Raw genomic sequence first — 13,151 nt, 5'->3', positions numbered from 1 at the left:
GTCACCGACCCCACAACGGGGGGTGGGGGTGGGGGGGGGCAAAAGAACACATAAATTAGAGGAAAAAAGAATATGTTGATCTATATCATTATCTCTCACTCTTTATCTCTCATTGACATCTCTCACTCATTATTTATCACGGTCATCTCTTACTCCATTGTCTTTCACTCATCTCTCATCGTTGTATAACTCATTATCTCTCACTCATTATCTCCCACTCATCTCTCTCAGTATCTCTCATCGTTATATCCCTAACTCATTGAGCGGCTGATATACATAATATATATTTTCTTAAAGTAATGATGGCGTCCATAAAGAGAAGGAAAATCATCGCCCTCTACCTAAGGCCAGGGTAGGAAGGCACCTCTGAAGAAGCTATTTTTCGGTGCTGTTCAGGATCACCAGATTCATCAGGATCACTCTTCTAAAATAACTATTCAATATACACTGGCGACAAAAATGTTCACGTAAAAAGAAAGTATTTATAATGTGTAACGTGATTGGACTAAGAACTTATACTACTTTACTGTAAGAAAAGACGAATCAAGGGATTTTAGCGTACAGTGTTGTGTAATATCCATAGAGTTTTGGTCGTGATTTGCATAGCCTACCACTGTGCGATGCCTGACTCTCTCTCTCTCTCTCTCTCTCTCTCTCTCTCTCTCTCTCTCTCTCGCTCTAAGTCTGTATCACATTTCTCACTTCCTCTCTCACCGCCATTTCCCGTTCTCCATCATTGTGTCATTCCCTCCTTTTTTTCTCTCTCTCTCTCTCTCTTTTCTGACATCACCTCCTCCTTGTCTCGGTCTTGTGGCGGGCTATACAGTATATATGTCACACACATCTCACCACACAATCCTCCTTCATCTGACCGTCTTTATCCTTACTCTAGCATTATTCTCTCGGTCTCTCTTCAATCTGTTTATCACCTTCTCGTGTCTGCCCCCTCTGTCCTCTCCTCCTTCTGCCTTCCATTTTTGTCTTCCTCACTCTCTTTGCCAGTTCTTTCTCCTCCTCCTCTTCCAACTTTCTTCCACAATATTCCTTCATCCTACTTTTCTCTTCCTTTTTCCTTAAGTTAAATATGTTGTTTCTTAGCTCACACATACATCTTGCTGTTCAACGAAGACAAATATTACCAAACTTAATCTGGTTTATTGTTTTATGTCCATGAGGTCTTATGGCTTCAAATAGCAATATAGTGTTTTAAATAGGAGTCTTATAGGTTTAGCTTCATGTTCCAATATTTTCGTTCTGTTATGTCGTTCTTATAAAGTAAAATCCGGATTGATGAAAGGAAAAGATCTGCGTCTACTGTGAGGTACCTTATTGGATTGCGTATAACACGCTATAGATGCTTTTAACGCCGCAGTAAACAGTAATAACATAATATATGGTAACTTTTGCTGCCACTTGTCATTAGTTTATCGAGGTGACTGATGGAGGGTGACCTGGCAGTTATAACTTACGGGATACAACGCTTGAGTTACTTCCTATCAATGGCGGAGTTTGTGACGCACCGATGAGACTCAACAAGATATGTGATGTTCTCTCTCGACTGTGGTTTCAATTATCTGAACCCAATCACGTTTCAGGGTACAGCTGGTGATATCTTGACTGTGACTTGCAGTGTCTGAACACACTCGCCCTCGACGTCGTGACTTTAAGACACTTTGATCCACCGAGTGACTCAACAGTTGTGTCTCCTCTAATATTGTCTCCTTTATCTTATTTCTTTATCGTTTGTTATATTAGATAGACCTGACCGTGTGACTGTATGTCGGGTTTATCTATTTTTTTTCCCAGAACCTAACCTAACCGAACCTAACCCAACCCAACCCAACCCCCAACCCAACCCAACCCAACCCAACCCACATACTCCCACGACCCTCCGGCTTCTCTCCAGTAACTTCAACGTGTTAGCGAGCTTGGTCTGGTCCCCTCCACGAGTCTTCCTCTAGTGGCTGCCAGCAAATTAAATTCCCTCCCTTCCCATCTGCTCCTTATCCCTCCCACATCACTCTCTCACCCCTCCCACGCCAGTGTCTCACCCTTCCCACGTTATCACTCTCTCTCTATCTTATATGCCTTTCCCACCCCACTCCCACATCTCTCCCACACCTCTCCCACCTCTCCCACGCCTCTCCAACACCTCTCACACACCTCTAACATCCCCCTCACACACCTCTCCTTCAGCTCTCCCACACCTCCTACACACGTCCATTATCACCTGCCAGGAATATCATTATAATAATTGTAGTTATTTATTTCTTCAACTTTTAAATCTTGATGAAGTTACATAACCGTAATTTGCTCGGTGTTGTATTTGTGTAATAATAATAATAATAATAATAATAATAATAATAATAATAATAATAATAATAATAATAATAATAATAAAAATAATAATAATAATAATAATAATAATAATAATAATAATAATCATTCAGTAGAGTCGGCATACAAACTTGCAGTAGGTTTGGTATGTACTGTATGTAAACAACGCCGTTATATGGACAGTGCAGGTATATAATAACGGTACAGTAAACAGTAAGGAAATTTGACTAAGAATCAGCCGAAAAATCCATCAGGTATTTATTACCAGTCGAGTCCTTTGCTTAGGACTAGTTACTAATCATTGATAATAATCTATCTACCGGAATAAAAGTGAAATCTTGTTGATAAATATAAGAAGTATTATATTGTGCTTGACTATCCGAGACCTGGTGTCCGCGGTCAAAGGAAAACACATTCTTCTTCACTGCTATAACAAACTGCAAAAAGCTAAAGTCATATCAAAACCGGTCATAGTATTAAATAATTGAAAACTTAAATAAAAAACTACATAACAGATGAAGTTACAGCAAGAGAAGAGAGTTTATTTCTTTATCATTAAAGTGATCCATCAGCCTCTCACCGCCATGTTTTGAAGAATTTCTAGGGTGGCTTTTAACTTCTGTGTTAAGCGGAGTACCATGGCGGGCAGGAATTTTTATATGATAATTATTGTATGAGCGCTAAGTAAAGGTTCCTATTGGGGGCATCAACTGAGAGACATACTGTATGTTAGGTCTTTGGGTAAAGGTTTATTCTGGCATTACTTTTATTTACTGTATCATCTATAATTAATTGTCCAGATAAACAAGAGTCAAGAGTTGGTCAAGGTATTTCACTGAGGATCATTACCACACTTCGCTAAATTCGTTTACTCTTTTAAGTTAAATTTTTTATCAAAATAATATCACTTCAGTCTGCACAGGATGTAGATAAAGTTTATTGTCAGTGAAGTAGTCGTTGCATGACTCCGCTTCAGATGTTAACTTGTTAGCTATATCATTTGGATCTTTACCTGACACTAAAAGGACATTGTCATCGGCATAGAACAAAAGTTTCCAACTAACACCAATGAGCATTTACATAGTGGAGGAAGAGCAGTAGTCCTAGGATACTCCCTTGTGGGAACTCTGCAGGTCTATCAACAACAGTGTTCACTTGGTATTAATTTTAACGACTTTGTTTCCTGTTGTTACGATAAGACATGAACCCAGTCAACAGACCCAAAGACCTTTGTGGAAAAATTCTTTCTCGCTCTACATCATTAGTGAGTTACTTCCACCTCCTTCTTTAAACCCTCCTCCTCCTCCTTCTTTTCCTCCTCCATGGGCAATCTTCCTCTCCCCCTGTCTTCCTCCTCCCTCCCCCCCTCCTTCTGGCGTCTCCGTGGTCCAGGTTGCAGGAGATATTGGAGAGATTTCACTCAATCCGGCAAAATACGTTAAAATCAATTTCAATATGACGCGGCGCCGCCTCCAGTAATCCTTCCATTATTGAAATATCACCCAGCCCGTCCAGCAGGCGGCCCGGGGAGCTTACCCTGGGGAGGAGGAAGGGGGGACGGAGAGGGGAAGAGGGAGAGAGGAAGGGGGTGTAGGGGGAGAGGAGGGAGAAGGACGTGGGGGAGAGGAGATAAGTGGGTGAGTGAGTGGATGAGAGAGAGAGAGAGAGAGGCAAGGGGGGAGGGTGCTAGGAACTTATCATGGAGAGGGGAGTGGGTGAGGAGGGAGAAGGGGTTAATAAGTGGAGTAGGGGCACGGGGGGGACTTGCTGTGGGGAGGGGAGGGAGAGTGATCGGGGGTGGAGTGGAGTGGAGTGAGGAAAGACAGAAGTAGGGAGGAAGTGGGAAAATAGAGGAAGGAGATGATCAGTGTTAACTTTGAGATGGTGAGAGGAGAGGGTCGATGAGGAGATGAGAGGGGGAAAGAGAAGGAGAAGAAGATGAGATGGGGGATGGGGAAATGAGAGAAGGAAGGAGGAGAAGAAGAGAGGGGGATGTGAGATGAGAGGGTCGTAAGGGGGGGTGAGGAAGAGAGGGAGGGGTAGATAAATGGGAGGAGGAAGATATCTTTGAAGCTCACATTGGAGAGAGAGAGAGAGAGAGAGAGAGAGAGAGAGAGAGAGAGAGAGAGAGAGAGAGAGAGAGAGTCTTATCTGGGTAAAGGGGAGATGAATTTCTACTGTGCCTCTTTCTCTCTTATTTTCTCTCTCTCCCTCCATCAGGCAAGGGAGATAATCCTCGGAGGATGTGAAGCAAGACATTCACTCTGGTAGTCGTAGTAGTGGTGACAGAGAGCGTAGTAGTTGTGGTGATAATGGTTGTGGTTGTAGTTTAGTGGTGATGGTAGTGATTGTGGTGGTAGTGGTATTGGTGGTAGTAGTGGTGATGTTAGTAGTAGTAATAATAGTAGTAGTATTGATGGTAATTGTGGTGGTAGCAGTGATAGTGGTGGTAGTAGTAGTAGTAGCAGTAATGGTAAAGGAGGAGTTACTCCCTGGGGGCTAGAGGAGGACCTCATCAGGGACTCGTAAGGGCGTATCCCGAGGCTCTCCAAGGGACTGTTACTCTTCCTCGGGACTTTAAGTGGATGACAACTAGGGTGTTCTTTTAGACCTTGAGGGGGAGGGAGGGAAGGAGGAAAGGAGGGAGATAGGAAGGGAGGGAGGGAGGGAGAGAAAGAAGGAGGGAAGGAGGATCAGAGGGAGGGAAGGAAAGAGAGAGGGATTGTGTTTTTCTGAGGACTTTGGAAGGGAAGGCGAGGGCGAGTGGTGTTCCTCAAGACTGAAGAGGAGGAGAACGAGTTGTCTTCTGGATATTGGAGGGAAGAGAAATGAAAGGGGGAGATGGAGGGTGAGGGAGATGGAGGGTGAGGGAGATGGAGGGAGAAACGGAGGGAGAGAGAGAGGGAGGCCCATGATCTTCACCGAAACTTTTGAAGTAACAAGGAGGAACTTTTTTTTCTGGGACTTTAAGTGAGTTCTTCAATAGCTCAGAGGATCACGCCTAGATTAAAAATGCCGCTATATTTCTACTGACTGCGAGAGGCGTATCCCAAGGTGCTAGAGAGCGATTCTTCTCCAAGATCAGAGTAGCGTTACAAGGACCAGTGTTAGACCTTTCTGCTGATGATAACACTCAGTAATAACAAAATTAACTGGTAATTCATACACAGGACTCGTTAGCACCGTGATACTAAATGGGCATACTAATATGAAGCAAAAATTGTAAGATGGTTGATGCACGTGGATGGTTGGCGTCATAAATTCTGGCTGGTTGCCTCTGACACTGGATGGTTGGTGCCATAAATGCTGGTTGCCTCTGACACTGGATGGTTGGTGCCATAAATGCTGGTTGCCTCTGACACTGGATGGTCTTGATCCTTCTATTTTAACCCATTTGCCTTGACTCGGACATCGGGATTTGCACGTGTCATCCCACCCAGTTCATGATAATGGGTCTCTTGTTATAGTCTGGGTCTATTTGTCATTCCCTTGATATTTCTCCGGGGATAACTTTCTTCAATTACTAATATGATTCCAGACGGGACAAATGTTCCTTAAAGAAAAGTTTCATACTTAATAGGCAGGTAATTTATCTGTGTGTGTGTTACTTGGAAGGATTCAGAGTAACGTGAATATCATGCGAGTTAATCCTCCCCACACATGAAGAGAGTCGTGTCTCTGGGGAACAGTTTCGACGTCCACTGCCTAAAGGAGAAATGGATAAAAAACAGTCTTCCTTGTACACAAAACTGAGGATGATCTCAGTAGACACGGAGACTGTATTGTAGACATGGAAAATTGTCTTCTTTCACTACAAGTTTGATTACAAATTCTCGCATGTCTGTTTGTCTCCAGCTGACGTGCGATATTCTCCGACACATCAGCAGTAGTGCACACACACACACACACACACACACACACACACACACACACACACACACACACACACACACACACACACACACACACACACACACTCTACTTATTCCTACCAGAGTTTCTGATTTACACTTTCTCTTTTTTTTTTAGTTTTTTATAATAATAATAATAATAATAATAATAATAATAATAATAATAATTAACGGTATATTGAAAGAGCTTGGCAGCCAGAAGGCTGAAAATATACAGTTACATAATTGGGGAATGGGTTACGAATTACAAATAATATACAAATAACATAAGTGATATAAATAAGATATATAATAACTAGATGGGGAAAAGCTCAAACTACAGGGCATTTCAACATAGTGACAGTGCAAGTGTGTGTGTGTGTGTTCCCAGTGTTTCGTTGAACCAGTGTCATCTTTACCAAGAGCTCTAGTACTCCAATTATTGACATAGTGATTCTCGTCCTCGTATCGTTGTTACAATCGGCATCTTGTTGTCGTTGTGCTCTCTCTCTCTCTCTCTCTCTCTCTCTCTCTCTCTCTCTCTCTCTCTCTCCAACCTCCGAGAACTTCATCGTCTTGGCATTTACTTATAAACATTTCTGCCTTCAAGTTGTTGTATCTACTAGACAACTCGGGGGTCTTGTTGCTACTGGAATAAGTTGTTCAGTTCATCTACTCTACATCTTAGGGGATAAAGACTGTACTTAATTTTTTATTTTATTTCTCTTCCTTTCTGTTTTACCCGCCACTGTTTCCTTCTCCTAAAGCATTCTCACCTCCCCTCCTGCGTCTTGCTGTTAGTCTGTGTGTAATTTCTTCACCACACTGCTCTGGTTTATGACTTGTCGGCGGGGTTGTTGGGGGGTAGCAGCTGCGCGTCCTGTGTTGGTGTGCGTGGTAATGTTCATAAGACATTTTGTACCGAGTTTCGCAAGCTGGTGAATAGTTTTTAGCTGCGTCAGTAAGTTCTATGATTAACTAATTTTGACTGGTTCACTAAGAAAATTGTTCGCCTGTTTTGAGCTAGCCAGTCAGCTTTACCCTTATCGAATTGGGGAATAATTCGACTCGTAATTCAGCATACGAGTAATGCCAAATATTATCCTACATCTCTGTTTGAGCCAATGTCCACCCCTCCACTCTCCATATCTTGTTTACTGATGCTATGTACAATTTAATAACCAGACTTCAAGGGCCAAGAGGCTTTCAGAAAGTAGATGATTCGGGAAGTAGATAGATAGATTTACCCGAGGACCCTCAGACTGTAATATATCGACCATTTGCTGTGATTAAGGTTATCCGCTGAACACTAAGTAATGTAAACAATTTCATTCACCCAACCATAAAGTTGCTTCCATTAAAATCACATTTTTTTTCCTAATTTGCTTCGGTCATTTAAGTGAAAAGTAAAATGCAACTAAATTATATTCTTATCCATTGCTCATAAAGACGATTTAACTTGGCGCTTTAAGGTGAAGAGTTGAAAGATTTATCCATGGAAATTCCCAAGTGTTTGAGAAAAGTGGTTTTTACTTAAGGGTTTTCGGTAAAATTGTACCAAATTTTCTCCTAAAATGTACAAAAGTTATAATATTTTTTTTTTCAAAGCAAAGATACTCTCAAAAAATTTTACCCTAAATTTTGTACTGTACCTAAATTTAGTGCAGTTACCGGTCCATTATCTTAACAGTACATAGCAAAACTCTCTTAATAATAAAATATGTTATGACTTCTGAGTGTTTCTACCCGGGAGTACAGATTCAACTAGAGAAATTGAGTTAGGTTATTTTTCGACTTATTTATTAATTTGTATCTGGTATGTAAACACACACACAGATTGAGGACAGGTATACCTAACAAAAGCCCGAGATTCAGATAGCATAAACAAACCGACAGATGGACTTTCAACTCTCCTGTGGATATACACTACGGAGAACTATAGAGTAAGTTGACCATATGACGCTACTGCAGTAAGTCAGGTATAAACATCCATTGCATCGAGTGAAATATAAACAATAACAAATAGGGAATTACGGACAGACAGACAGATAGATAAACACAGACAGACAGATAAACACAGACAGACAGACAGATATTCAATTCGTGTACATCAAAGTAGCGATCATCACGTGAAAGAATCAGAGTTTCGAAAAAGCATCTCTTTGCAGGAGGCAGCGGCAGGGAAAGTGCTCTCAAGTCCCGGCGTTTGGGATTCAATCTGGCATTCTGAAGCACCAGACGTCCGGCAGTCAAAGGGAGAGAGGCGGAGTAATAAGGAGAGGGACATCCCGGTATTAGTGGAGATAAAAGCCCTCATATCCTCGACACCTTCTTTGAATGTGTCTCCAGCGGACGTTATGAATTTGTTAAGCTGCTCCTCCAGTCTTCTCTTAGTAGGGGTCGTCCTCGGGTGTGGGGGGAGGAGAGGGAGAGGAATGATGTCAGTGGTTGGGAATAAGAGGAACTTTGCCATAGGAAAGCGTGACGGAACAGAGTCCACAGTTAATTGCACACACACACACACACACACACACACACACACACACACACACACACACACACACACACACACACACACACACACACACACACTATTCCTACATATAATTTCACAAAGTTATAATATATCAACAGTTATCATACATATTTGCATTCTATCAACTTATTTGCTTCTCTTCAGTTCTCTTTCACAACTGTATTCTAAACTTTGTTCACTCATCCTCTTCACCCACCAACAATATCCCGCAATACTGTATATCGCAACAAAGACGTGGCTATCAGGGCGGCCTCTGATTTTGACGTCAAGTCGAACACAGGAAAAGGTATAGTTGATACCAGGAAGTTGGCAGACACTCACAGACCAGGTGTGTGTGTGTGTGTGTGTGTGTGTGTGTGTGTAAAAAATCATTTAATACCACATAAATCATAATACAGAAATCCAACTGTTAATAACGAGGCAACACCTGGACGTGCAGTGAGTGTATCCCCGAGAAAAAAGTCGATTTAATAAGAGACGCTTTTGTAAGGAATTCCAGAATGTTAACTGACACAGCGTCACGGAGACTGAGCAGAACCAGACCATCTGTTTACAAGGTTTTAAAATCAACGTAAAAACAGGAGTTACCGCATAGCTACATGATTTACATTCTCTTCGGGGTTATCCCAGACGAGCCGCAGTGTGCGGCGAACTGGTAGAAGAACTTAATAATGAAAGGGAATTTATTCTCAAATTATTACACACAATGTCTGGATGGGTGTGAGAAAATCAGACGTTCATGGCCCATTATTCTCTGCTGAAACTGAAGTATCTTTGTGGATGGGTCAGATGGCTTTCGAAATAATCATGACGACTCTTGTTGTCTTGTTAGGGTTGTCAAAATTACTTGTCCGTTGTGTTATATTGTTTCACACAAAAAGAGATAAGATTTTTTTTACCGTGTGGACCTGTACAGCACCTGTACCTCACTCCCAGCACCTGTACCTCACTCCCAGCACCTGAACCTCACTCCCAGCACCTGTACCTCACTCCCGGCACCTGAACCTCACTCCCGGCACCTGAACCTCACTCCCAGCACCTGTACCTCACTCCCAGCACCTGTACCTCACTCCCAGCACCTGTACCCTACTCCCCACTGAACCTCACTCCGGCACCTGAACCTCCTCCCAGCACCTGTACCTCCTCCCAGCACCTGTACCTCCTCCCAGCACCTGAATCTCCTCCCAGCACCTGTACCTCACTCCCGGCACCTGAACCTCCTCCCGGCACCTGAACCTTCCCAGCACCTGTACCTCACTCCCAGCACCTGTACCTCCTCCCACCCTAACCTCCAGCACCTCAGCACCTGAACCACCTCACTCCCGGCACCTGAACCTCCTCCCAGCACCTCAACCTCCTCCCAGCACCCTGAACCTCCTCCCAGCACCTGTACCTCCTCCCAGCACCTGTACCTCACTCCAGCACCTGAACCTCACTCCCAGCACCCAGTGCCTCCTCCCGCTCCTGTGCACCTGACCTCCTCCCGCACCTGAACCTCACTCCCAGCACCTCCTCCAGCACCTGTACCTCACTCCCGGCCACCTCCTCCCAGCACCTGAACCTCCTCCCACACCTGTACTTCACTCCCAGCACCTGTACCTCCTCCAGCACCTGTACCTAACTCCCAGCACCTGTACCTCCTCCAGCACCTGTACCTCAGCACCTGTACCTCCTCCGGCACCTGTACCTCACTCCCAGCACCTGACCTCCTCCCAGCACCTGTACCTCACTCCCAGCACCTGAACCTCACTCCCAGCACCTGTACCTTACTCCTCCACCTGAGCACCTGTACTCTCACACCTGACCTCACTCCAGCACCTGTACCTCACCTCCCACTCCCAGCCTCACTCCCACACCTGTGCCTTACTCCGGCACCTGGAACCTCACTCCCAGCACCTGTACCCTAACTCCCAGCACCTGTACCTCCTCCCAGCACCTGCCTCCTCCCGGCACCTGAACCTCCTCCCAACACCTGTACCTCCCCTCCCAGCACCTGTACCTCACTCCCGGCACCTGAACCTCACTCCCAGCACCTGTACCTCCTCCCAGCACCTGTACCTCCTCCCAGCACCTGTACCTCCTCCCAGCACCTGAACCTCACTCCCAGCACCTGCCTGTCCCACACCTCCTCAGCTCCTGTTCCCTCCCAGCACCTGAACCTCCTCCCAGCACCTGTACCTCCTCCCAGCACCTGAACCTCCTCCCAGCACCTGCCTCACTCCCAGCACCTGAACCTCACTCCCAGCACCTGTACCTCACTCCCAGCACCTGAACCTCCTCCCAGCACCTGTACTCCTCCCAGCACCTCCCTCCCAGCACCTGTACACTCCCTGAACCTCCTCCCCAGCACCTGTACCTCCTCCCACCTGAACCTCCTCCCAGCACCTGCCTCCTCCCAGCACCTGTACCTGCCTCCTCCCACACCTGCACCTCCTCCCGGCACCCTGTACCTCCTCCCAGCACCTGTACCTCACCTCAGCACCTGTACCACCCCACCTGTACCTCAGCACCTCACCACACCCCTGAACCTCACTGCCTCCTCCACCTCCCAGCACCTGTACCTCACTCCCAGCACCTGAACCTCCTCCCAGCACCTGTACCTCCCCTCCCAGACCTCCCCTCCTCCCAGCACCTGTACCTCCTCCCGGCACCTGAACCTCACTCCCAGCACCTGAACCCCCTCCCAGCACCTGTACTCACTCCCAGCACCATGACCACTCCACACCTTATCCTTCACTACAGATACAATCAACCCTACAGTTTCCTTTTGTCTGAAAGTTTTTGTTAACCTTTGTGTCAGGTGCATCTGTCTTACTAACCCGACCCGACCCGACTCCGACCGACCGACCGACCCGACCCGGCCGGCCGACCCGACCCGACCCGACCCGACCCGGCCCGACCCGACCCGACCCGACCGGCCGACCCGACCCGACCCGACTCATCCCGACCCAATCCATGCTTCAGGTGTGTCTCATCTTACTACATTGTATAACTTCATGATTTAAGTTTATGTAATGGATAAAGACATAAACCTTACCTGAGAATAAACATTAAAGCCCCGCGGCCGGTCCCTGTAATGCTTTGACACACTCTGGTGTTTCCTGAGCTGCTCTGGTGTAAATACTTTATTATGGGGAAATACCCAGCTCACTGAGGCTCTTCCGCCACACAATTGCTTTTCATATTTCCACAATTCCTGACAAAAACAACAACCTTAAAACAACAACATTTTCTCGCCTCTAAAGCTCAGTAACTTTCTAAAAAAAAAGTATAGACAAATATGTTAATAGATTTTAAAATACACTAAATGTACAGTACGTCTTAAAGTTATTTCAGTACACACACACACACACACACACACACACACTGCCCGAAGGCTGAAAATATACATTGGACTAAAATGACTTATTACATACAAAGACATGGGGTGGGTGGGTCGTTTAACAAGAGCTTTCATTACTGAAAGAAGGAACATGAATTGAATATACAAATTATTATAGTTTACAGTTGATGGCCAGGGCCTGGGCTGGTCATGGAGACACCGGGTGGTGTGGTGTTCACGTGGTGTAGTAACTCGTCCTCGGGTGTTGATATGAAGGACCTCACATGATCATGGGGACACCGGGTGGTGTGGTGTTCACGTGGTGTAGTAACTCGTCCTCGGGTGTTGATATGGAGGACCTCACGTGATCATGGAGACACCGGGTGGTGTGGTGTTCACGTGGTGTAGTAACTCGTCCTCGGGTGTTGATATGAAGGACCTCACATGATCATGGGGACACCGGGTGGTGTGGTGTTCACGTGGTGTAGTAACTCGTCCTCGGGTGTTGATATGGAGGACCTCACGTGATCATGGAGACACCGGGTGGTGTGGTGTTCACGTGGTGTAGTAACTCGTCCTCGGGTGTTGATGGGGACCTCACGTGATCATGGGGACACCGGGTGGTGTGGTGTTCACGTGGTGTGTGCTCGTCCTCGGGTGTTGATATGAGGGACCTCACGTGATCATGGAGACACCGGGTGGTGTGGTGTTCACGTGGTGTAGTAACTCGTCCTCGGGTGTTGATATGAAGGACCTCACGTTGTCATGGGGACACCGGGTGGTGTGGTGTTCACGTGGTGTAGTAACTCGTCCTCGGGTGTTGATATGAAGGACCTCACGTGGTCATGGAGACATCGGGTGGTGTGGTGTTCACGTGGTGTAGTAACTCGTCCTCGGGTGTTGATATGAGGGACCTCACGTGGTCATGGAGATATCGAGTGATGTGGTGTTTACGTGGTGTGGTAACTCGTCCTCGGGTGTTGATATGAAGGACCTCACGTGGTCATAGAGACACCGTGTGGTGTGGTGTTCACGTGGTGTAGTAACTCGTCCTCGGGTGTTGATA

Source organism: Homarus americanus, unplaced genomic scaffold, assembly GCF_018991925.1.
Source record: "Homarus americanus isolate GMGI-L3 unplaced genomic scaffold, GMGI_Hamer_2.0 scaffold30535, whole genome shotgun sequence".
Classification (NCBI taxonomy): Eukaryota; Metazoa; Arthropoda; class Malacostraca; order Decapoda; family Nephropidae; genus Homarus; species Homarus americanus.
This window is presented reverse-complemented; position numbering follows the sequence as displayed.